A 23,102-nucleotide genomic window follows, 5' to 3' on the forward strand; every position below is an offset into this window, starting at 1 on the left:
TACATGTTGGTGCTCTGGAATGGGTGCATGCGTGCATCATCAGACTATCTTGTCAATATTGAAGTTAAGTATCTCTAGCATGCTTGCAATTGCAGAAAATATTTTTCCAGGACTCACAAGAGGAAGTTCCCTAGATGAGTGATCCTTATTTTCAGCAGTAGTATCATTTAGCTACTTATCTGCAATGAAGGGAAACAAGCCTTTTTTTTCAAAGATTGGTATCCATGTTCGCCTGAGGATGAAGTTAGGTAAAGGACTTTATACCGGCAATTTCTTCATAAATAAGACAGACTTAGTTCACAGGGTAGTTCAAATTATCTGCCCATTTTCTGGGAAAAAATGGTGATTTTTTGACTGATGACAAAGTATTAGTTTCACACTGTAACCTTTTTCAACAGTGTCTAGTAAGGTTACTTTGGTATGCATTCCTGACCTATGCAGGCTGCATTCAAGAAAAGGTTAATTTGAACACCAGGAAAAATATCTAAAAAAAAAAAAAAGGATATGGAAATAAAGGGGGGGGGAGGAGTTTGTTTGTTTAATTGCATCTTCTGATGATAATGGCTGTAGTTTTCCTTGCAAGCTTTGGAGCACTCCCAGGATTTACTTCATGAAAGCAATTAGAGTCTTCCGTCCTTTAAAAAGCAGTATCCTTTGTCTTATATTCTAATAAAATTTCTAAAATTTTTTCTTTTTAGTACTCTTCATGCATGTGTTGTCTTTCTTCATCTTTTTGTGATATGTATGTTTTTTAAGACTGCAGTAGCTAGAACAGATTTTTGGAAGTTTTGGTATCAGAACCCCCTGAGACATATGTGCATATGCTCTGTGTTTCATCATTACAGAGTTTCAATTAAACCCTAACCAAAGCTCCTAAAAATACTGATAAATATACAGTGCTCAGGTGTCACAATGGCTGTAATCTTGACTTGATTTTGAATAAAGTTGATCAAATTTTGTCTCTTTTAAGAGTCTGACAAATCTTCTAGTTTGCACCAGAAAATTTCAAACTAGATACGAGTGGAGTGCAGTGCTGTGAATGGTCAAAGACAAGAATGCTCAGTATAATTCCAGCATGTCCAAAAATTTTCACCAGCTTTAATCACTGGCAAGTACAAGAAAATAGCATAGACTTCTCTGAAGTCCTTATCTGAAGTATTTTGAACAAGCATTGTTCTGGGTATGTTTTCTAGTTAGTCATTCCTTCCATCAATACTGAAAAAGGACTGATTTCTTACTTCATTTATTGTTCGGAATAAAATGACAACTGAATAAATAGGTCAAGAAAGAGAAAAGTTAATTGCCTCTATCTAACAGATTTACCTTTGTAACATGCTGTTCCCCAATGTATTCCTTTTTTTCTAACTTTCCTCTTTGCTTCATATTTCTGTACACCTTATGAAGTCCATAATGAAAAAGAAATAGGAGGAGAATGTTTCCTTTACACTGTGCATAAATGGCTGATGTGTACTTAGGAACTGAAGGGTCTCGATTTTCTGACTTTAGGTGCAGAAATGCATGCCCATCCCTAGTGGAATGCACATTACAGCAACACATCAGGAAGAAAAAAAGATACTTTAGGGGTATGTATTTTCTCATTATTAAGGGTTTAGTATTAAGAGAGTTGCACTTCTCTCAGTAGTTGTCTTACATATTTATTCTACTCCTTGGTATGCAGTGTCATGGGTGTTTTAGTTATCAACCACTACACTCTAGGGCTGTTATAGCTCTTTTTGAGGGTTTAAGGCAAGAAAAACAGATCGCTCCTCTGTCAGTTCTTTCCTGCACAGTCATGTTTAAGAGATGGAATAACTAGCAATGCTTTTACCCAAACACATAGTTCCCAAATTCATAGTGACATTTTTCGTTTTTAGCCATCACTGACTTAAGATTATTTCTCCGTGTTCTAGAATGGGTATGTATATCATTCTATCTATGTTATTTTTATACTCTGTATTTTGAGAGAACGTTGTTCGAGACTGAGTGCTTTTATGGGAAAACTTAGGTCACTCAATTTAGGTTTATTCCCTTATTACAGGTATTTACAAACAGTGGCGAATGTGCAGATAGCAGTGTAAATGATGGATCTTTGTTACTATTTAGCCCCAATCCTTTTGGTTCCAAGATCCCTATAGCTTTATATTTTAATCTTACCAGAACTGGAGCCTGCTTAATTATTTTCTTAAAGGCAATGTTGGTTTTCCTTCTTAATGAAATTAAAAATAATGTTATCATGAGGTCGTAGGGGGACCTGAACTGCAGGTCTCACGATATTGAACTAGATACACAGTTTAACTCGGAGTACTTGCAGTGCTGCAAAATCCTGTCTGGGTTAGTACCAGCTGCGCACTTGCTATAGCTATTACTGCAATGTAGTCACATCACTGAGAGAAGTTACAGAAGTCCTTCTCTGGCTCAGCAGAATTAAACTATGCAAATTAGTGAAACTCAAAGAGTTATCTCTTTAATTGCTTGAAGGTCAAAATTAATTTAATCTTTACCCAGGTTTAGGGAAGATGTACTAAATGCAACTCAGCTAGCAGTTTGCTTTGTTCTACAATAAAACTCTCACATCCAGCACTGTTCCATATATTCTTGTGGTTACAGAAGAAATCCCAGAAATTTGTTTTCCATGTGATTATATCAATAGCTTGTGCATACATGATGGTAGAATTAAAGTCTCTTGGTGGAGACTGCACTTAGACAATATGGTATCTGAAATGGTGGTTGAAATCTAGCAGTATGTTTAATGAGAGCCTTAGACTTTTGCGTGTATTTTTAAGATGTCTACAATAAAAATCTAATGTTAAGCAGACTCAAGTGAAGAAAGGGGATACAAGAACAAGAGGGAGACAGAGGCATCAATCCCTTAACCATCCTTACCTTTAAGCACAAAGTGCATAGCACTTGGGTGACTGAGAGTAATTGTGAATGAAGAAAGCTGTCAATTTTAGTGAATAAAATGTCTAAAATAAATTGTGATTTATGATGTGAAGTATGTATAACCTCTATGTATGCTGAACTGTCCCTGTAGGTATGGTTGTAACTGTATATTGCAGCTTGCTAATTTCTTCACTAGAGTTCTAACAGTCTGTCTTATATACAGACTGATTCACTGTTTTCCCAGTATCATTTATTCAACTGCATTATCATTTATGCATACTATGATTCTCTCTTTATTTTTTTTGTTTTCAGGAACAATGTTGGTCTCTAGAAGTTGACACTGATAAGGCTGTAATGGCTGGGAAATATGCCTAATTTGAGCATATATTGTGAACAACTCTAATTGTCCTAAGTGTTATGAATAAAACTGTCATCTGGTGGTAATCTCTGTTTACAATTGCCCTGATTAGATTAGATTAGTTAGTGGCAGGACTAACTCTCAGCTTCCAACCTACCAACCTTAAAATCAGTGAAACATAAGAAACTCATGTTTGAGTTCATACTGTGTCATCATTTATTAACTGTGATAGTTTATTTTTTCAAGGTAACATTCATATATTAGGAATGAGAATTTGAAATCTAGACCGAATTGCATGTGCCAGGTAAAAACAAAAAGCATTTAAACTACTCTTGCATGTTTGGATCCTGATTTTATAGAAACGAAACATGTCAAAGAGGAGGAAGAATTCTGAACCCTGAAGATAGTGCACTCTCTTGCAGCTAAAAAGTCCTTGTAACTGGTCTTGATCCTTATTTTTTAATGGCTTTAAGTGGTTCAACTCATTTTAGTTTGAAAGAGAACTTATGTTTATGTTTCAACTTCCAAGAGGTGTTAGCTGATTTTTGTATTATTACATTTTTCCTTGTTAATTAAAGGCACAGATATGCATTCCCATTTCAGCACATATTAAACCCCTGTTGGAGAATGATTCCCCACAGTATCATAGCTCAGAGAAACAGGTGTTTGACTAATGTTCAGTGAGGATGAAAACATTTCTTGACAGATGCTCAGCCAAAAAGAAAACATAATCATTATTGCTGGGTAATTATAAATTAATTCAGTTTTGCTTTAATAGTGCTTTAATCCATAAGTGCTGGAGGATGGTAAAACTGTAGGAGAGTCCTGATCATCATGTATGTCCATTTCTCAATGGTCTGCTGCCTGTATTCTGGTGGATTATTCAGTCAGACATACTTCAGACAGTTTTTATATACCAGGTAGGGTAACAGCAGCAGTTTAACCATAGTAAAGTGAAAGTTGTCATAGCCTGATTACACTTTCATTCAGTGTAACCCTACATTAAACGCACCTACACAACACTGAAGTCCTAATTGTAGATGCACTTGAAAAAAAATTACTGTTGACTGCATTTAAGAGCTTGCTAGTTGCTCTTTTGAGAATATGTCTTGAAGACAAAGATTAATATAAGATATTTTTTCTTTTTATACCCTAATGGCTACCAAGCCTAATAAAAGCTGTTTGGACCATTCAAATAAGGCTACCTAGTAGTGCTTAAATGCTAATTAAAGAAACTTATCATCTGGAATGGGGAACTTTATTGAAGTCAGTTCACAATTTTAGCTTTTTCTGCTGACAAGCTATTATATTCTAGAAATGATAGGTTAATTAACATACCATAGCCATGGGGGAGGTACTGTTTGCTTTGTTTGTCCTTGAAAGAAAAACGAGATCTTTGCAGATAAACTTAACAAGCAGCATTGTGTCCTGTGAAAAGATCCTAAGTCAATGTGCTCTTTCAAAAATGGAAAGTTTCTCAAGTCTGTTTACTCGTGACAACTATCTCTGTAAAAATGAAATTCTAAGGGAGAACTTAAGGATATTTAATGAATGTTCTATTTTGAATTGAGTAGAATCTTTATGTTTATACTTAATTCTCCTGTGACTCTTTCAAGGATAAGGTGTGATAGATAAAATATTTTCTTTTTGTTTGCTACTTGTCATTTTTGACCTGTTATGCCTTGATGGTAGGTCCCTTGTAAGATAACTCTTTTCAGCATGCTCCATTATCCCTGTTTCTAATTGTTTGGATGCTCACTATTTGAATTATGTTGTGATTATTCTGAGAATAATCAATTATCAGAAAAAAAAATTTTTGCTACCAAACAGAAAATCCCATAGAAGGGATATTTCCGTGATTTTTTTCCCCTGGACAAAGTCTATTTTCCACTTTGCCACAGAAGGGTTTAATTTCTGTCACACCCTTTATTTTTTCCCAAGTTTTTAAATACTTATTTAATTTCTATTTAATCCATACAGCTCTCCTGCAAAGCACTGCAATATTACTTTCCTGACAAGGACAAGATTCTTCTTAAAAGATACTACTCTCCATAGCATAAGTGAGGAGCCCACTGAGGTAACATAATTTGAGCATGATAATGCTCTCTGCACTATTAAACATGGAGAGTTTAATTCCTGATCATAACCTCAGTCCAGAAGCCATGAAGGTGCTAATCAATTTTCCAACTTTATTCTCATCCACTCAAATGCTATTGCAGTGAACGTGTTCCAGAAGTTTCACAGAGACTGTGTTGCAGTTTTTGATCATTGTATTCATCATTCAGATTAATCTGACATAAAACAGGATTAGCAAAGTCCCCATTCAAGGTTAATTCAGAGAGCTGCTGTGAGTACTGATGTATTCAGTCATCTTTGACAGGATGAACTCAGTCATACCTTCTTGAATTTAAAATGGAAATGAGAGACTTGTGAGACTTGTATCTCTCACCTGTCTCTGAGACCAGTGGAAAACGGCAGGGACAAGGAAGACTTACCCTTCATGGAGGAGGGTTAGTTTAGGGAAGATTTAAATAAACTGGGAGTATGCAAGTCCATGATCACACCTGACTCAGGAAGTGCTGATAGAATTGGCTGATGTCACTGTAAGGTCACTCTTAATTGTTTTTGAACAGTCATTGTGTTTGGAGGAGATTCCTAACAGCTAGAAGAAATCAAATGTCACCCTTATTTTCAAGAAAGGCAAGAACGAGGATTTTGGGAGCTACAAACTGACCAACCTTGCATCAGTCTCTGGGAAGTCATAGAGCTGCTAATCGGGGAAACAATTTCTAAACATGTTAAAGGTAGAAGATGATTTGGAGTAGTTGGCATGCATTTATGATAGGTAAGTCTTGCTCAACCAACCAGACATCCTGGGAAGTTGACTGGCTCAGCAAATGAGAGGAAAGCTGTGAACTTTTTTTGTCTTGATCTTAGTAAGGCTTTTGACAGACTCTGAAATGCATCCTTGAGACAAATTTATGAAGTAAGCTATGACTAGAGAAGTAGATAGTGGGGTGGAGTGAAAATTAGCTGATATGCTGAATTCAAAGGGTTTTTGTCAGCAGCATGAAGTCCATCTAGAGTCCAGTCACTGGTGGTGTATCCAAGAGCCTAGGACAGTTCAGCATCTTCATTGATGACTTGGCTGATGGGGGCAGAGTGCAGCTCAATTTTACAAGTGACACAAAATTGAAAGGGGGAGCTGACACACCCTGCTGTTCAAAGGGACTTCCGCAGGCCAGAGAAATGGGCTGAGAGGAATCTGATGGAGTTCAATGGAGGGAGGTACCAAGTTCTGCACCTGGGGAGGAACAACCCCATGCACTGGAGCGGGACTGGGGACCAACCAGCTGAAAAAGAGCTTGGCAGAAAAAGAGTCGGGGTTCCTGGTGGACAATGAGCTGAATAAGTCAGCAACAAATGTCAGCCTTGTCCTAGGCTGCATCAGGAAAAGCATCCCAGCAGGTCAAGAAAAGTGGTTATTCCCCTCTACTCAACACTGTTGAGGACACATCTGGAGTGCTGTGTTCAGTTCTGGCCTTACCAGTGCAAGAAAAATGTGGATGTGAAGTGAGTCCAGAGAAGGGCCGAGAAGAAGATTAAAGGAGTGAAAAATCTGCCATGCTGAATGAACTGGGATTTTTCATCCTGGAGAATACTTGCGGGGAAGGAATCTTATCAGATATTTTAAAGTAAAAAGAGTATCCTCTTTAACCAGGAGACACACAAAGAGGTCTGCCTGTACAGGTATAAGAAAGACTTTAACAATCTAAAAGATCTTTCAAAAGTAGGCTGGAAAAGTTGCTGAATCATTGTAGGACATTTGTTAAGAACAAATGTTAGTGGTGGCTTCTTGCTGCTCTGTAAGCATAGCAGCACCTTATAAGCCTTTGTGTTTCAAAAAAAGTAACTTAGGAGATTTATCTTTCTTTTAAAGCTCCTTTTGGTGGCAGCCAGCCTAGAAGAAATTGTCATTGATGAAGATTTGCATAATACCGTCCCCAGTATAGTCCTGAAAACTAGTCAGGTAGTAAGGATTATAGTCTGTATCCTTGGTCATAGAAAGGCATCAGCCAAACAAAGAAATTGTATATAGCCAGATTGGTTTTATAATTTGTGTAGCTTGATCACACAGTAACTGTAGATAGTTCTACATTAGGTTGTTTCTGAGTTTAGCTGAATGATGCAGCTGATGAGCTTGCTTTGGTTGTGCAGTGTTTTTAATGCTTACTGATACTCCTGACCACAAGGGTATTGCCCTAAATTTCCTTGTGTACTGAACATAATGTATCTGAGAGAAGAGATTTAAGCAGTTCTGACATTCTTTGTTGCATATTTTTTTTGCTTCCCTGAGCCAGAAATCCTAAGTTCTTGAATCATTATCTAAAGCTAGAGTGCCTACATAGACTCATGGAGCTGTTGCTTTCCTTCCACTTCACAAATTTTTCGTCTTCAATGGTATTAACATATGCACTCATCTTGCTTTTTTAGTCAGAGTAAATGTTCCAGCACTAACTATCTTCTTCCTGTATGCTTTCAGCTAAAACTTAAACAGATCATGTAAAATGAAATAGAGAGCTCTTTAGCATGCATTTTAGTGTTTAAGTAATTTTCATTTAAACATGCCACGTGGGATTTAATTTGAAAAACTTCAAATATACTTGTTTTTTTCCTGTAATAGGAATCAGGGTAATTGCTATTTTCAATGGATAACTAGAGGATCAACTATTAATAAATGGTGATAATGACATTGGTGATGATTCCTGAAGGGAAAAGGAAATGTTTTGTGTGATACCCATGTTTGTTCATAGAGTTAATTGAGTATAGGGTCTTTAAAGTTTTTTTTTACCATTGTAAGAACACCTAGAAGCTTGCCTTCAGGATTTGGGAAACTGTATACACATGCAGCAAAAATAGATCAATGCCTTGAAAGGATTTTAGCTCATTCAAAGAAATGTCAAACTTTATTGCTAAGTATAAATTAACAGTTTCAGAATAGAGATAATTTTGTTGGACAGTGACAATGACCTTATTTACTTACTTGTTTACTACATTACATTGAAAAGCCTGAGTTCTTTTTACCTGTACTGTAAACTAGTATGTATGCAAGAAGTTGAAAATGTACATATTTAGATAAGATTTCTAAAGGACTTTCAATTTTTTTTTGTCTGCAAGGGAAGAATAGACCTCATTAGGCAGAAAGTAAAAATGAACATTGAACTTTTTAGTTATGAAAGAAACAAAATAAGAAATGTGGAATAATTATTAGGAGTGCTGATAGTGAACCCTCTCTTTAAATTGCCTAGCATTTTCCATTGTTAGATTTTTGTAGTATGTTGGGTATTTTTCCTCAAAACTTTAATGCCTTACTGTTTTCACCAACCTTTGAAGTTTGCCAGGGTCAAAGACCTGCAGCGGGAGATAGGTCTTTTGTAAATATTTCTAAATTCTCATTGAATTATAAAATTTTACAAATTACCACTTCCCTGACTTCATTTGCATTTCAGAAAGAGATTTTTGTAGGCTGTCAAAATGACTGAATATAAAGGCTACAAGTCCGTGCTGCTGCTGTAAAGGAACAATGTGTATTTGAAACATTCAGGTCCTGCAGGAACACCTACAGCAGATGGGAATGATGCTGAAAGCAAAGTGTTATTGATTGATGTAAAGGAGGAGAGGAAAAAAAGATCTATGTACTTGCTTCTATTCTACTAGTCACACTGTGTGCCACATTATGCCATCTCCCACTCTACTATGAAAACATTTGTTCAAAAGCAAACATTGTTCTGATTCTGAAATCATGTTCTCAGACATGGATACCTTCATGAATGTTTCTTCTCCTTTGAATCTCTGTATTGTCATACAGTTGCTAATTACATGTTCACATTATTGCTTTCTAAGAGTTGTGCATCATGGGATTTTTACATACAGAATATGTATGTAAAATACATGAGATTTTTACATACAGAAAAAGATTAGAGCCTGATTTGGAGCTTTTTCTGTATGACTGTATTTTTAGTACAGCATTCAATGTAAAGTAAAGAAGGAGCAATAACGTTAATGAAATGTGACTCCTTGTTTAAAATTCCCATTGTAAAGGAAGAGGCAGCATGAGGGAAAACAAGTGTAGTATGTTTTTCTAGGAAAAATAGCCTCTGTTCATCTGGAAAGCTTACTCTTATCCTAAAGGAAAATAGTCTTGAGATGTGGTGACCTGAGCTGGCAGAGATATCATTCTGTATAACTTATTTGCAACTTTTTCAGTTTTGGAACAGTGCAGAATATTTTCACAAAGTAGTGTGAAAATGTAGGAAGAGGTAGGTGGACTAAGGGAAACCTGTTTATTTTATAGAAAAGGTTGGATGCAAGAAAAGGAAGTACTGGAAAGATCAAAGAAACAGCGGTCAGTAAGCATTTAAAGAAAATGGGATGTGATAATAGAGTAAGTTATTATTATAAAGTTTTGCAAGTTAGACAAAATAAATATCAAGATCTTAAATTTAGTGAGTATACTTAATAAGTACATGTATGTGGAAATTTATGGAAAAAATAAACACAGCTGTATATATGGTAATACTTTTGTGCTTTTTATTTTAAAATGTGTTCAATACTTGCAGAAGAATAGTATTTTTTTTCTATTAACCCACAGCTACAAAACATAGAAGACTGAAACCATGACTGCTAAGGCTGGAGAATCCTCAGAAGGTGAGTGTAGTCACTGGGCGGGACTAGTGTGTGATGGTGTCTGACACTTCAGGTTGGGTTGTTGGTATTAGTGTTTATGAAACAGAGAATGCAAGCAAAGCAGTGGACAAAACCATTCAGGATTCCCATATTTACTTACTTGATCATATTGGACACATTAGTCATGAAAGATACTGGTGAAACATCTGATGGAATCTAAGCAGAGAAAACATACATGTGGAGAGGCTTGGTGTAACACATTGCACTAAGTAAGGCAAATTTACATTTACCTCTAATTTTGACACAGATGCTGTGAAGGTTAAATACTTAATGCATAAATTTATTTTCTTTCTGTTATGCAACTCAGAACGTGAATGATAAAGCATTTATGAAAATGACTTGAAACTATATTACCACATTGTCTTGTTCAGCCTCCAGTCTCTATTGTGAATTTCAGAGGAAATATGGCCCTAAAAGTGGACAATGTTTGACAGGATACTTTTTTTCTTTTAAATTTTTTTAATAATGCAGAATGTAAACAACAGCAAGTTATGAAAAAATACGTGCTGTGCTGCCTCTGACTGGGCAGTCATTTGGTGAGAAACAAAATCATGAACTGCATTGATGCCAGTGATGAATGCTCACTTTTCTCCCTTTCTGGAGACTGTATGTTTTTTGCATTTATTCTGAAATATATAGAAGGTATGCCATGATTACATTTGCAAGTAGGTGAATTAAATAAACCCACTTCCTGATACATTTAGTGATGTAAAGCAAGAAATGTGTATGGCTAGTCAGGGAGATGTACAACTAGCCCTTGCACATGCTGAAACACAGCGATGCTTATTTTATCTGGGTCTGTTCTGCTGTCTCTGCAGCTTGGTCAGACGTGACTGAACCACCTATATAGGAAAGATACTGGAAGAGAGAGGCTGCAGAAGCAAAGAAAGCATTCTGCACTAGTGACCTAAGAATTTGCACAGATCCCTAAGTGTGATTTTAGTCATACAAATTATACTGGAATTTGCTTTATCCTCAGCAATAGCAGGGGCCTATTGTTTTGGAGTTTTATTCTTTCTTGTTTATTAATACCCTGATATTAATACAAAGCTGTTGATGATTAACTTGTCTGCCTCTGAGAACCATAATGTAATTTGTTACAACTGACTTACACATTCTGTAATAATCCTAGGTCTTGGATATTAGAGTGCCATGGAGTAAATCTGTGTGTATAGCTTTCAGATGAAAGAGAGGAGGATATGTGTGTCATTCTGTAGGTCTATTTTCAGAGTCTCTGTGAAAATGATCTGTAAATCTAGGTCAGAACACAATTTCAGCATTACTAGGGCCCTATGCAGCATTACTAGGGATGCACAGATCTGTGATTTGAAGTTTGAGAGGAATAAAAACATGGACTATAGTAGCTCCGTAGCTCAACATGTATTTATGTGTTATAAAAATTCCATAGGTTCTGCCTGTGCTTGATTCTAGCTAGCACTGTTACATAATTATGGTTTCTGAGACTGTTCTTTTCAGAAAAGTAATCCATTTGCATTGTTCATGTCAAAACCCAACCAAAAACCAAAAAAAACCCCATGCCACCCTACTAATTTTAAACAGATTATATTTACTTTCTAAACTAAATCAAAGGTATAGATTATATTTCTATGTAAAAATGCTTGGCATGAGCACTGGCCTTAGAGAGTATAATAAATGAATATATTTAAAAATAAACAACTGTAAGGTAGGGTCCCTGATGTTAATTTTGTAAACTGCTGCTGATACAGCAATTATTTGTATATTTCAGTTTAAACTCAGTTTAGCATAATTCCTTTTTTCACAGTTCAAATACATCAAGTCAGTGTAATGGTAACAGCAGAGTACTAGTGATATGGTAAGAATGCCCAGACTTACTTTCTCTGGAAGAAATAAATTATAAATAGAAAAACTCCCTGAAATTCTAAAATAATCCACAGATTTTGAAGAAAGAACTTTTTAAATAGAATCTACTGAATTTTCTGTCCCTTGGTCATCCTCACTGGTTTAAAATGTAATAATTTTTTTTATTAGCATATATCACAACAGTATCACACACAATACATAAATAATCAACAAGCATATACACTGTGTAAACATTATTATGCTCTATGTTTCTTGGTATCTTTCACTTGATGATATCAGAGACACCTATAAATGTTGAATGAAAGCAGTCTAGTTACATTCTGAAGAACTTTTAATTTATACCTGAAAATCCCATATTTCGTCCACGAGATCTCATATTATCTCATATAACAGACAAGATATTCCTGGGCACTGCTATATGCAGGTATTATATCTTCTCATGTATGAATGGGTGAAATTGTGGCTTTATTAGTATCAACAGAAATATGATGAGTGAAGCCAGGTTTTCATTTAAGTTCTTTTTCTGGGTGTCTTTTCAACTGCATTGTTTAGGATAATAGTAGGGATTTTTTGGTTGCATATTCCAATTAAGATACATGCAAAAATGAAGCAAAGATGCTTGCAAGGTTGTTTCTGATGTGAAATGAAGATAAACCTTTACAGATAAGTACCTTTCAGTAAAAATAAATATAATTTTCTTTTTCTATGTAAAGAATCTTGTAATCAAAGATAATACATAAGATTAGCTACCTTATGACTGGATGGGAGATAAAACGGTGATTCAATACAGTTCTGCAGCCTGTGTATATCGAACAATCCCAGCAGCGTTTTTCAGTTTTGTGGACAGACCCTTTTTCAACCCTAAGCTTGAGGGTGGGAATGCTTCATGCGTCGGACTGATGTGATAAAAAAGCTTTTCAGTTTTCTGATTTTAGTTTTTCTTGGATGTCTGTTAATGTGCCATTTTTGAGATTGAGCCTTATCATATTACCCTTTTGTCTTTTAATCCCCCTGATTTTTGCATCCATAACATAATAAATAGCTGTCCTCTCAGCAAATGTCACTTTCATCTGTTATTTAGACTGCAACAGCTTTGTTTTCAGACTTTGTAAAGCATCTGTAGTAGCTGCAAAAGAGAGGCCAGTTTGTTTTGTCCATACCTGAATTGATCCTCTTCTATCTGAGAAAATATAAATGTGAAAATTTAATGAAGTGTAGAAAGACAAGCAGTACTATAAATGTCATTACTTACATATACTGATGCATCTTCTCTGTTTGTTTTACAAAAGTGTTCAGTTTTCTTGTGAAGTAGACTAGAAATGTTTAGTGAGTGAGTTGAAGAAAAGTCAGAAAGTAGCAATATTGATTCAAGCAGTCTGGATTGTAAACAAAGGCTCTCTTAAGTACATACAATAGTGTAGTAATGCCGGAATATTTCTGACCTTTTCAAGCTAATTGTCCTCAAAGTCATTGACATTCTCTTTTTATTACTAAAGTTTTCCATTTCCAGTGTTAATAATGTAAACTTTTTTTTAAACAGTAATGTAGTTCAAAAAATTAGAAATTGCACAATGTAATAATATAGAAAGGACCTTGATATGAAACAAAGGAAGGATTAGGTAATGTCTGGTTACCTTTCTTTTCTTCTGACTGATCTGTTTTCTGATTTTTTTTGTATTACCTCTCTTCTTGAAAATGTATGTAGTGAACTGTTCTACCTGGTAAAAGTTTTGTTAAGCAATAACAGATATATCTTAAAATGTAGGAGACTGTGGAAAACTAGATTTAATGCAGATCGGGGCATACTGTCATTCTTTGTTTCAAGGGCACATTGCTGTCTCATGGTTAACTGGCTGTACAACAGGAACATCAGATAATTTTCTACAAAGCTGTTTTCCAGCTGGGTGACCTGTACTGGTGCATGGGGTTTTTCGTCTCCAAGTGTAGGACTTGAAAAATTCCTCTGCTGAACTCCATCAGATTCCTGTTGGCCCATTTCTCTGACCTCCTGAGGTCTCTCTAAATAGCTGCACGATCCTCTGGCTTATCAGCCACTTCTCCCAGTTTTGTGTCATCAGCAAACGGACTGAGGGTGCACTCTACCCCATCATCCAGATCATTAATGAAGACATTGGACAGTTTTGGACCAAAAACTTATTTACTACGACTTATTTGCTGCATTTATTGCTACTTATACACTTTTAAAAGACTTCTCCAGGTTCAGCATCTGATGGACTTGGCTTTTCTAACTATCTCTGCATGCTCAGGCCGGTGTCTCTATATTCCTCGCAGGTCACCTATCCCTGTTTCCACCTTCTGCATACTACCTGTTAGTCCAGAGATTTTACCTTCTGCATACTACCTGTTAGTCCAGAGATCTTACTTCTTTTACATTCTCTCCTTTCAGGATCCTGAACTCCACCATCTCATGGTAACTACAGGCAAGGCAGCCTTCGTCCTTCACACGCCCTTGTGTGTTCAGCCTTCACATCCCCTTACAAGGTCCAGCAGCACATCTTATTTGCAAACAATGCCTGTATCACCCCCATTAAGCTGTAATTTTCAGACCTCTGTGTGGTTCACAGGGCTGCACAATGAATACATGTTCAATAGGACATCAGTTGACCAAAGAAAGATGAAGTGCATCTTCTGGCTACTGTTAACTAGAGTCATACTGAAAGGAGTTACTCTCTGGGGCTTTTAGTACTCTCTGTGTGAGAGCAGGAGAGCATTAATATTTAAAAGTCACACATACACCTAAAGTTAAATTTTATGCCAAATCAACAATTACAAGATGTATAGATGGAAATTTTTCAAGACATCTAAAAGCACGGGAATGTGTAAATTTTTCAGAGCTCCTTTTCTGCAGAGTTTTCAGGGCACCTCATCAGGTTGTATATAAAAGAACATTTGGCCATGGTTCTCAAGAAAGTTCAGGTAAGGTAAGTATTCCCTGAATCAAGGAGAAAAGCTGGTATGATGGAGCTGAGGCAGACATGCTGGATATAATAGGAGGTGTGGATAGGGAGAAACCTGTGCCTGATAGTGCAATTTGTACAATGGAAAGCAAGACAGCATATGATGAACTTCAAGGAGGTCCATCTACATAAACTGTGTGTGCTTTGTGAAGCTACAAGTGTGACCACTGTCTGATTAACTCTTGTTTTTAAATTCCCCTTATTTCTGAAACAAAGTTGTCCTGAGTGGTTGATTAAATGTTACTTAGTTCAAATTTCTCATTGTCAAACAAATCCTTCCAGGTTTTTGAATCCTTCAATTTTTTATTTTTTTTTCAAGTGCTGCTTGCTCAGAGCTGTCAGAACTGGATAGGACAGAGTGATTACTACCAGTAAAGGGAAAAAAGAAATTGGGAAGTGAACATCTAATGAAACTTCTTTTTACTGTATAGAGGAATGGAAGCTGCTTCAGTTTTCAGATCATATATTAAAAATAAAATAAAATAATAGAAATAAAATACAACAACAATAACAACAACAATAACAATAATAATTATTATTATTATTATTATTTCCTCCCCCCCCTTAAAAAGGAAAAAGAAGAAAGATCTAGAAATTTGTCTCTAAACTAATTCTTCAAAGATTTCATCATAAAGTATATGGAGAAGACAGGAGTTTCCACTGTCATAAATTCTAGGATACCTCTACCCAAGGGCCTGCAGGGCCATCAGGATGAGTCAGGTATGTAGTGTTTCATTTAGCTGTTTTGAAGTTAAAATTACACAGTTTTGCACAATAAACTTTCTGACAGTCTTGGTCTAACCTCTCATGCCTCTGTTGAGTAAGCACAAAATATATTCACAGTTTCATTTATGAAGAATAACAAAACATGGTTGAGAGGCAGCAAAGACTCAGATGTAGCTACATATTTCTTTACAATCTACAAAGCAAACAGAGGAGATTTTTGCGTGTGCTTGATTTATTGTTTTTAATCTACAGTGAATTGACAGAACACTTCTGTCCTGCAGTGCACCTGTTAAAGAAAATATAATTGCAGAAACGTATATGAAATAGCTCATGGAAATATTTCCTTATGGTGTTTCTTCTTGGCAGATGTGCTAAATGGTTATTTCTTTCGTCAGATGGTTCTCACAGTGTAAAATATGACCTGCTTTTTCTCTACTACAGAAGTCAGGCAAACTGCCCATGCACTAGCAGAAACAAAATAGATGACCTTTCTGAAACATTGGAATTTTTCAGAGCTTTTTAACTGGCATTTCATCATTTGTGTGTGCTGTAGTCACTTGGATTTCTGTGACTTCACATTTCTCCTTTCTCCACATCAAATATAATTTATTTTGAAAATGAACAGAGAGTGAGATTTTATACTGAGACTTTATCAATCCTTAAAGTTATAAGATCTAATTTTACTTTCTTTCTTTCTTTCATTTTTTTTCTTTTTTTTTAGAAAAGAAACTAGATGTTCTCTAATTTGAGTGCATTGCAAGATAATTAGAATCACACCAATAATACTGCAGAAGGCAATGGTTCTAATAAGGAAAATCATGGGAGTGGAACATTGCTAAACAATAACATTAGAATTCCCAGTTAATGATATGGAAAAAAGACAAAAATAGATGTTATATTAGACTTGGAAAAGTGCAAAGCTGGGCTAAAAGCAGCAAACACACACACATGGAGCTGCTGGGGACATAGTCCTCTTCCTATCTCCTCTATCTTAGTGTCATTTTACTGTTTTGGGATGGTGATAAAACTATTTGATAAAGAAATACCTGTGGAAATAAAAAAAATAACATTATCTTGAATATATTCTTTGGAGTTTCAATCGAGGGAGCTAGCTTCTTTTTGTATATAATTTAACTCTCTTTCTTGTTCATTAATACTTTGGAAAATGTAGATGAATGAACATAGGCATAGTAACTTAGAAGAGTTGGTTCATTTAAATTAATAAATGAGACCGTATGTGTTGTTTACTGTCCTCTAAAGATCAAACAGATCTAATAACATGAGTCTGAGTGATGACAAAATATTACTCTTGCATTGTTGAAGCCAGATATTATTTATTAAATATTCAAGTAAAAAATTAATCCATGTCTAAGGACTGCCACATGAATGTCCTTCAGTGAAAAATTACTTACACATTCAATATTTCTTGAATGATTTTATTAAAGCATAATGCAAAATTCTCTCAGAGCACTGACACGTGCCAGAGGGCAGATTAATGAGAACTGGGTAGCCAAGCCACCTTCCTGATTTCTGTACTGACAATTTGCTGGAATTTTAAGAAATTGCTGAATGAGTCTGTAGTTTTTTTCATTGCCAGAAGTACAGTGTCTTGGACTTTCCTTGGGTTCTTGATCAATATAAAGTGTAACAATAGAAAAGCAGTCTTGGATGTTGGGACATTCATACCACTTCTGGCCATAATATCGATATAGCTGTCACATTTGTCGCCTGACAATAATACAATAGAATTATGTGTATCTCGAAGAAGAGGCACTTGGTTTGCTGTACAGTGTTGTGGCTCCATATTCACAGCTCGTTAGTAGTCAGAAAGATTATTACACAAAATTGCAGTTACTTAAATAATCGACACATAACATTTCAGGATGAAAACTGATATATCTCTTACTAATTTTCTGAGTTCTTAAATAATTAATAAAGTTATGCCCATTTGAACAGGTACACTAGCAAAACACTTCCTCTCCTGTGTTTGTTTTTATTCCTATTCAAAGAAAGAAGAAAAGACTAAAAGTCTTGCATGTTCCAGTGATGCTTATTTATCGACTTTTCAGAGATGTCTCTGGTAGAATGCTATGAAAATGTTGATTTCCCTCCCAGAGAGGCACTGTGCTCCTTTCTTGAATTTCTCAGCTCTCCCTAGTTCTGTTGTTAATGGAAGAGTCTTTTTACTTCTCTCCTAGTTATTGACTAATCATAAATGGTTGCAATCCATAGTAAAGAAATACCTCTTGTACTGTTTTTCCAGCTATCAATATCAGCCATCTTTAGTCCTGCTGCAAGGTGCCGGGTGCCTCTGTATCACCATCTGGCTGTCATGTTAAAAGCTTTGTTTGAGGAAGAAGCTTTCTCTCTGGTAGCTGGTACTGGAAATGTTTTGGCAAACTAGCAACTCGTGTCTGTCTCCGCCTTCTGAGTGTTTATAGGGTTGTTATTGGAACAGGAATGGCTTTAGATATCCAGGTCTCAGTCTAATTTTTGTGGTGATTATCAGGTCATAGAGATTAAAAGACTTTTAAATAGAAATATTTGAGGAGAGCTGATAAAACCTCTCTGTTACATAGTTAATGAGACTCCTCAAAGTGTCTTACGGCATTTTAAAATACTGAGAATGACAAATATGAAAAATGTACTTCTAAATCCACCGGTTATAGGTCCAGACCTCATTTTTTCCTCTGACTTACAGATGTGATGGCTTGCTGACCTTCTATATAGAATGATCTGAGGAGGCCTATAACCTGTGTTCTCCTGCGCAAGTCATCAATAGGCAAAATAAAAATTGTTATTGGAATGAAGTGGTGTCATGGACAGTTGTCTCTGTAGAGTCTCTAGGAGGAAACAAAGACTAAGATTCTTTCTCATTTCAAGCTGCAGTTCCTGTTTGCCTCTACATTATTGGCATATTTCCATATCTCTATTTTAAAGCACGAAATCAACACTGTCAGCAATTTCCTCAGTACTCTGGACTTGCAGACCATTTGATGGAACCATTACTTCACCAACGTTTTTGAAGGGCCTTGCTTCTCTACTGAAGTTCTATTTTGATGTGATCCTCTCTGTGGAGTTTTCCTGCATGATTCTTGTCATCCACCTTTTTTATTTTACTACTCCTAACTTTTTTTTTTAAGAGTGGAAGAAGTTCCCAATGCCTACAGTTGTTGACAAAGCTTTGATTGAGGTGAAAACACCCAGATTGTTTGCTAAAGACATCTCAATGCAGAAATCAGACATAATGGTTGTGATCCCTTTGTATTTCAGTTCTACACTATGAAAACTTGGTATGGTCCTGTACAAGAGAGGACAATTCTGTCTGCAGACAAGCTGGAATAGAACATGCCAATGGTTTGATCCTCTCATTTAAGAACTAGTTAGGTGTACCCCCAGCTACAACTTCCAAAAAAGAACTGGCTTCCTTATCTGAACTCCCCAGAAAAGTTAGCATCATTCACTCCTTAGGCACAGGAAATTAATAACAGGGTTTTTTTTGCCCAGGGCTATGAGTTTGACTTCTGAATCTGAAGGAGTTTTTTTTTCACTTTCTTTTCAGGATTTTCTGTGATTTGGTGCAACTGTGCTCTTTCCTCACTTTTCTGCCTCTACTGAATTCATTACTTGATGGGGAGCAGTTGTGACTGAATACAGTATAGGGAATTCAAACTGAATTAGAGCACATTCATTCTTACCGTAGGGCAATGTAAGAAGCTTCCATCATGCAGACCAAATTTGTCATACTAGAACAATTAATCTATCTTACTCCCACCAGTCTCCTCAGGAGCCCCTCAGAAGGCAAGAAGCAGTAGTCTCTAGGCAGAATATGTTGTGCTGGTAGTGTATTGCTTGTCACCTCATTCCTCAGTAACCTTGCTCTCTCTACTCCTCCCATCCCCATCACACAACTGATGGGTGACATAACAGCCATCTTACAACCTGCAGTTCAAGTGATGGGTGCAGATTTGGCTATGTGACAACACTGGCTGTCAAGCCATCATATAGGGACACCATTAGTGCAGCATTGGATGTGTGCCCATTACATGATCAGTACAGCATGTGATCAATGTAGAAAATACTGATATTTTTAGTGTAATTATGGCATAACTTCATCTATGTAAAAGGGGATGGATGGGGAGATCTGGCCCCAAGTGCTTCCATGTAAGCCTATGTGGCTTGCTTGAGCCAAAAATAATTCACCCTATTGCAGAATATAAGGTCTGGAGAAAATGTGTTCTTGTATTTACTAGGAGATCTGAAGAAAGTGGCTTAGAGGAAGCAAATTTATGTCTGTTCCGCTCAGCTCAGCCAGAGATTGCATGTAGTTCAATTCTTGCCTACAGAACTTGTCTCAGGTCAATGCATACACAAATTAAATTCCCAAATGTGACAGATGGTATTAGTTTGGTGTGCGTGTTCTCAGTTACGTGCTGTGTCCCTACATGAAGTAGGTGGAAAAGGAGAGCTCTTGGAAAGGACAGCAGGGCATGGGTGCTGCTCTGGGGAGAAGGTTCCAGGTCTGGCAGGAAAACAGTCAGTGCAGCCTGGGAGGGTGCAGCTCTTTGTGACAGAGACTGCTCAGAGGAGCGATAAGCAGGACCCAGAGATAATCAGATTAACTTCCTTGAGATCAGAGGAGATGTTTTTTTTTGAAAACTGTTTCATTTTCATTCTTCTGATGTGGTCACTTGGAATTTTTTACAACTTAAAAACTGGACTACTCATGTTTTTTATATCACCTGTCCCTTCTTCAGTTTAAAAGCCTTTTGTCTTTCTATAGAAGGAGGTCTATATCAAACCTCTAACCATTACTGCCTTCCTACAAATCAATGATTTCTGGGCATTTATTTTTTTTTATAGTTCCTGTCTATAAAGGACATCCTCAGCTGATCTTTGGTGTAGCTTTCTGTTGCTTTTGGCGTGATAATAGAACGGACAATAACTTCCTGCAAGTGAAACCTTTGCTTTGCAGCTTCTGATATCTGAGTGCTTCCTTCTGCACCAACACTGTGTGGGGTTCAATGATTCTTACAGAAATGTGTATTTTTTCTTTTCTGCCTTCTGTATTTTTCTTAGCTACTCTCCTGCTTATGTATCTGTAAAACTTTTGATGACTCCCCTGTTTTGAAATGTGCAGTTCTTTTCTTTGTGGTGCAAGTAGGAAGAGACCTAAGTAAAATAGTTGACTTTGACCGATTGTGGGCAGCAGGGTTCTTCCTCTTCTTCACAAAATCTGCTAGAATGCGTGGATTGTGAGAGGAAATGGAGTCTAGTGTCTTCAGGGTTGATTTTTAACCATATATGGGACCAGAGAAGTATTTGTATTGTCACTTAGATGGTTTTTTTCTCAGTTCATTCCAGTTCTTGCTATTCAGATCTGGGTTTTTTCACACCCACTCATAAGCATTCATAGACTTGCACAATCACACACAAGTGAGACAATCTGCAAGAAAACTTAATAGTAGCTTTTTAGATCATTATGCTATTTAGGGCTTTAGGGAATGTGGTATAGCCACTTGTTATACAGGAAGTCCATCTTGTCAAATAGGTGCCTTTGCCACGTTCAGCCAATGATACATCTACTGTTTCAGTGGTAGGTGGTCTCAGAACTACAAGTGTTCAGCACATCTGGCCCTAGTGCTTGGGAACCACATCAGCATAAAGATTGCTATTTCTAATTACTGCCAAATCAGGAAGTGCAGTGGGAAGATCGTTCTGGTCCTGACTTCCTCCAAGTCATGTGCTACTCCTGAGCTGTAGTAACGTGCAGTTAGCCCTTGTGTCTTTGTTGTCCTCTTCGTAGGATCTTTAAGTATATTCTTGCTGGACTTCTCACCTAAGGAAAATATGGCAGGAAGATAAAGAATTAAAACTATAAGCCACCCAGATAAGGAGACAAAACACAGTGAGTAAATCATCAGTGTGATTCAGACAGTATAGGACAATATGAAGATAGTGCTTCACAGTGATTATCAGTCTTAAGGTTGACAATCATTAAGCCAAGGGTATAAAAGGCACGTCCAAACATTAGACCATAATCTCCAGTGTAAGAAGGTCCTGGAAGACATTATGAGGTTTTGGCAACTACTGTCCTTTTTCATCATGGCCAGACTACTTAGGGCTTGTGAATACATGGATATGAAAGAATGATTGTAAAAGAGTAAATGAGTCAAATCTATGAGAGAAGGACAGTGACTCAGTGAAATTAGTTTTGAATGAAGTAAAGTTCCCTTTCTTTCTTTTATGGTCTCTCACCAAGTTTAGTCACAATACCTATGCAACACCAGCATCATCAGTTAAATTCAGAAAGACATAACCAATTTGACATTGCATTAGTGATATTATGACATTTAGAAGAGGCAGGACAAGAGGTTCATAATATTTTCATTTAGAATGAAGAAGCAGAAGGATAGCATTACTGTTCCTTTCCTTGACATGTGAGTAGGTAGGTAAGGAGGTCCTGGTAGCTACTAATTCGATGTTAAAAATGCACATTCTGTTGAAAAGTGTCTATTTTCATTAACAGCAAGTAGAATTGTGAAGTTCATTTTTCAGAAGAAAAAAATGCTGCTACCAGCACTAAATGTATTCCTCAACAACATTTCCAAAAGTGTATTGTTACAAACATTGTTTGTGTAGCATTTATTCTTATTGTTTGCTATGTTTCTCAATGTGATCATAGCATTCGGCTGTACTGTTGAATCCACAGTTCTCAGTTTGCTTTTGGGTCAAAAACTGGTGTAAAGTATATTGTTCAGCCACAGCCATAGAATGTTCTCACTGCTTAGCATTTGTTGAGGCTCTAAGTTTGAGTTATTTGTGTGAAGAAACACTGAAGCAAGAAAGTGAGAAATGGGATCATAAGCTGGAAAACACAAGGGTGTTACATCCAGACCAGTGTCTGGGCGTGTTTTCCTTTGGGAAAATGTGCTTAGGGGAAATGTTGATGCTGGTGCATGTCTCCTAAGCACAGTGGGAAGGACACTGCTGTGGTGCTCAGCACTGGCTTTACGAAGTGCCATGTGCTCTTTACAATGTCACAGACCCTTTTGTGCCAATGGGAATTTTGCCTGCTATGAGCCTTTAATACTGAGGTCACCATCTGGTTGTTTCTGCTTCTGAGTGAAGACAAGGACTGTCTTTTTTTCATCTGCAGTGGATCTGCAGCCAATGTTTGTTTTTAATATCTTTATTAAAGGAAGAGAAAGAGCTGCATCAAATGAATAATTATCCTAGAGGCTGTGTGTCCATTAGTAACAGAGGAAATGCTGTCAGACTGGGCAATTTGAAAAGGTGGCAGCCCAGACTCTTCCTCTGTATTACAGCTCTGTGAATGTGCTGATGCAGTTTTACACAGAAAAGTATTGCCCTAAAAATTTTAGTCACTGGCACTGATGTAGTATCTTCTACAACACAAGACAAAATGCTGCTTTCTGATATAAACTGATTCTTGTCTATATGGTCATTTGTACTCTTCTTACAGAGTTTAAAACACAACCATTTTTATTTTCTAATGTTGCATCTTGTTTGTGCAGAAACACTAATTGCAAAAGATGCAGAGCAGT

The 23,102-nt window shown here is 36.6% G+C and overlaps 1 long non-coding RNA gene across 3 annotated transcripts; it reads left to right on the plus strand.

Annotated features, from left to right (window-relative positions):
- LOC108493586 lies at window positions 1-14,568 on the plus strand. 3 transcript variants are annotated; one of them, XR_001873531.1, is made up of 8 exons: window positions 1-248; window positions 1,507-1,583; window positions 1,875-1,915; window positions 4,020-4,161; window positions 5,222-5,318; window positions 9,597-9,647; window positions 9,894-9,949; window positions 10,807-10,913. It is a non-coding gene; the product is annotated as an uncharacterized LOC108493586 (long non-coding RNA). The 3 variants fall into 3 exon arrangements; XR_001873530.1 differs by lacking the exons at window positions 4,020-4,161; window positions 10,807-10,913 and adding an exon at window positions 14,238-14,568; XR_001873527.1 differs by lacking the exon at window positions 4,020-4,161.
- Window positions 14,569-23,102: the final 8,534 nt, after the last annotated feature.

Source organism: Lepidothrix coronata, unplaced genomic scaffold (genome assembly GCF_001604755.1).
Source record: "Lepidothrix coronata isolate B3197 unplaced genomic scaffold, Lepidothrix_coronata-1.0 Scaffold1, whole genome shotgun sequence".
NCBI lineage: Eukaryota > Metazoa > Chordata > Aves > Passeriformes > Pipridae > Lepidothrix > Lepidothrix coronata.